Consider the following 3,622-nt stretch of genomic DNA (forward strand, 5'->3'; position numbering starts at 1 on the left):
AATTAAACTCGAAAACACTATTAAAAACTATGACTAGTTTTTAGTGGAAGCATACAGAAGTGCCATGTACCCTCCCGCTGAGTCTCCCAGAGCAGGTGAGCATAAAAGGGCACAGGAAGCAGAGCTGCTCTCGGCCCGCGCCGCAGCTCAGCCTCCACGCTGCTCGCAGCGCCATCCATCCCCTCCCCAGCGGCCTCAGTGCCACCCTCAGCGCTGTCCCCGGGGTAGGTGCCACTTCAGAGGAACCGAGCGATGCCAGGACTCCCCTGTGACGGGAGCTGAAGCGGGAGCGAAGCAAGAGCTGCGACCCCAACTGCGTCCGGGGGCTGAAGGAGCAACGCAGCACGCGGCATTTGGCCGTGGAAGGCTGCAGCCTGGGGGCTACACAACACACCCCTTGGAAAAGGGAGGCACTAAAGGCACAGAGGGCAGCTTCCAGTGCATTTACCAAGGCTTCACTTCTTCCTCTGATAAATTTATCGTATAATGGTGTGAACAACTGGAGAACACATGACCCTTGCTGATAGCTACTGCGGCCACCCACAAAAAAAAATCTGAATGCCGTCAGTGAACCAGAAACCAGAAGAGGATGCAAGTACCCCAAGACCTTACTTCAGAGAATAACCACAAGATAGTAGAAGATTTTTCCTATCTTTCCTGGAAGCGAGTGACTTAAATCATGGAGAAGTTTTGTGATGGTTTTACAGAGGCTCAAGGAAGCGGTGGCCCACCCCTTCATCTGCATAGCCGAAGTTGCAAATGGGTACCTGCTTGTAGGTGGAAGCTCTGTATGACATTTGTTATCACCGAATCAGCAGTGTGCAAGGTCTTTCAAGAGAGTCAGCCATTCCAGACGGATGATTGGCCCTCTGCCAGCCCCATCTCCGACAGGCAGCTCAGTCCCACAGCCGGAGACACGCGATCCAGCCGCGCGGCGGTGGCAGCGGCTGCACACCAGCGAAACAGGCACCCAGAAGGCCTGTACAGTGGACACGGGCTCTTTGCTGGCAGTATTGCTGACTCTCCCAGGAAAATCCCCCTTCACTGACATTTTGCATAGCCACACCGGGAGACCGGGCAGACACGTCTGGTTTGACAGCAGTGCTCAGCACACGCAGTCGTGCAAGGCCATTTCTCGGGCATAGCCTGGTCTGGCAGCGCCTGGCGAGCAGCACACCCGCAGCCTGTGCAGCACGTGCAGCCTGTGCAGCCTGTGCAGCCTGTGCAGCACGTGCAGACCATGCAGCACGCGCAGACCATGCAGCACACGCAGACCCTGCAGCAATGCTCCCTGGCAGCAACCACGCGAGCAATCCCTGCTCAGTAACAGCAAACTGAAAGATGCTGCAAAGGGAAGTATCAAAATGGCAAAAGCAAGAATACTCTTTCAATGATTCCTCTCTTCAGTCTCTCAGGAATATTGCTGCAAAGGGATGGCACTCTGGGAGGGGGTTTGGTGCAACACAAACATGACTGCTTGGTAGGAAGAGCTGCTGCGGTTCCCATTCCCAGCTTCCTGTCTCACCATTCCCAGAGATTTTGAAGCAGCATGAGCTGAATGGTAATAACTTACAGGACAGTTAACCAGCATTTCCCTGTTATCCTAGGTGTAGTTTGCAATGGTTTGGGAGCTCTTCAAATAACTGAGTCTTCCCTGTGTTGGAGTGGAACAGGAATCTCTGTGGAGCGGATAATATGGGCAGATCGCAGCATCTCCCTAGGTAACCCCTCCAAAAATTATAGCTCCAAAAGACAAACTGTGCTAAAAAGCACAATTTGTATCAGGGCAGGCAATTTCTGAGGGATGCTGGCTAAAAGAAGCAGGAACTCTGAGCAGGAAAGGAAGCCCCTTCCTCCCACTGGAGTTCATCTGCGGGGAGGAACAGGCAGGATGCTGCTCTGGGCACCAGCCTCAATGGAAACACTGAGGCACAGAAGTCGTAACTCGTGCTGCTCTCTGCCACTTGCCAAGGGGAGGATATTGCTGTTCTGCAGAGTATCTTTGCAACAGTGTTTTGGGGGCTGAGAGCCACATATTAAACAATAGAAAATATTGCTGTAGATCCACACACTAACCCTCAACAGAAAACTTCATCATATGCTTTTTAAAAAGTATTATTTAAGTAGTGTGAATACAGAAATATTTTAAATGTGCTGATATGGAAGTGCTCAATCATTATCAAGTAACCGAAAAGCCTATTTTCCGCCAAATGGGTTCAGAAAAAAATTGTTTCTGAGAACTGAAACTTATTATCAGTGGCTTATGATCTTGGCTAATGAATGGTAATCACAGTAGCAGATATAAAGTTTTGACAAAGGTTAACATTCAGAAAAAACATCTGAACTGGGGCCATGCTGCAGCGTCCTGCCAAATCCCCCCTCCTCTGGCTCTCTGCTAGCCTCGATAAGCTCTGGACCTTGTGCTCTTCAGTTTGCGCGCTCAGGACAACCTTTATGCACCCTGGGACGTGCTCCCCTTGCTGCAAACAGCTGCCCAAGCCCCAGCGCTAGTGCTGTCTCATCCTAGTCCTGCAGAGAGCACAACTCCTGCGCTCCCTGTCCTACAGCAGCTCCACGGGCTGAAAACATTGACATGGGTAGGGCTTTTTGTCAGCTTCTGCCAAACTCTATGGTCACCAAAGCAAAAAGAGTATCAGGCTTAGACGAGGCTCTGAAGCACCACCGCAATCACTTCCTTGAGCGCGCGCACCCGCCTCGCCACCGCCGCAGGGGCTGCCGTCACCGCCTGGGATCCCGCCTCGGGGATCGTCGGCTTCTGCCCGGCGGCTCCCGTGCGGCCGGCCCTTCCCTGCTCCCTCTGAGCAGGGAACCGGCGTGAGACTGGCCTCAGAGCCGGGTTTCGATGAAGGGAATATCTGCATTCACACTTGATGCAATTTAGGGAGCAGTAGTGCCTTCCAATCTAAATTTTAGATGGCTCTATTGGCAAAATAGTATAGATCTCAAGCGAAGTCAGCTGCAGTATGAAAATATCTTTTTTTTTTAAATTTTCCCATTTCTTTAGATTTGATTTCAACTAAAATATACTGCAGTAGGAGAGATTCAGTCTCAGCCATCTAATTTAGACATGCTGCATTAACTGTTGGAGGTTTCTATTTTAACTGTATCAAAAATATCTGAATGTAGATTCTGCACGAACTGCTGCTGAGATGTATCAACAGCCTAAAGCAGCTGGCAAAAATACTCCCTCTTTCCCCCATACTGAGCAGTCATATCTCTGATTACGTGTACAAAGCTGCCCCTTTAAAATTGTACCTGAATTTCTGACCTACACAGTCAATCCCTTTACATGGAACATGGAAAAAGCCTTTCAGGAGTCACCAGATATTTAGAGGACTGGTCACCCTGCTCCTACGAACAACTTAGCTGGAGAAATTCCTTGTTCTTCCTTTTCATCCCTGTTCCTCCTCTGTGTGCTTAAGACTTTCTAGAGGAAAAAAGTTTTTGCTATCCAAGGAACCAAGGCCTGGAGATATATTTCTCCTGCTAAGCGAGCTCTGCTGTTATTGTCCCCCTTTTCAGTTCTCTCCTTATTTCTTCAAGCCTTTCTCCTGTTTCCTGTTCCCAACAGACGCTCCTTTCCTGTTGAAACATGAAAAAT

Source organism: Tinamus guttatus, unplaced genomic scaffold, assembly GCF_059628265.1.
Source record: "Tinamus guttatus ecotype Peru unplaced genomic scaffold, ASM5962826v1 Tinamus_guttatus_pri_ptg000927l, whole genome shotgun sequence".
Lineage (NCBI taxonomy): Eukaryota > Metazoa > Chordata > Aves > Tinamiformes > Tinamidae > Tinamus > Tinamus guttatus.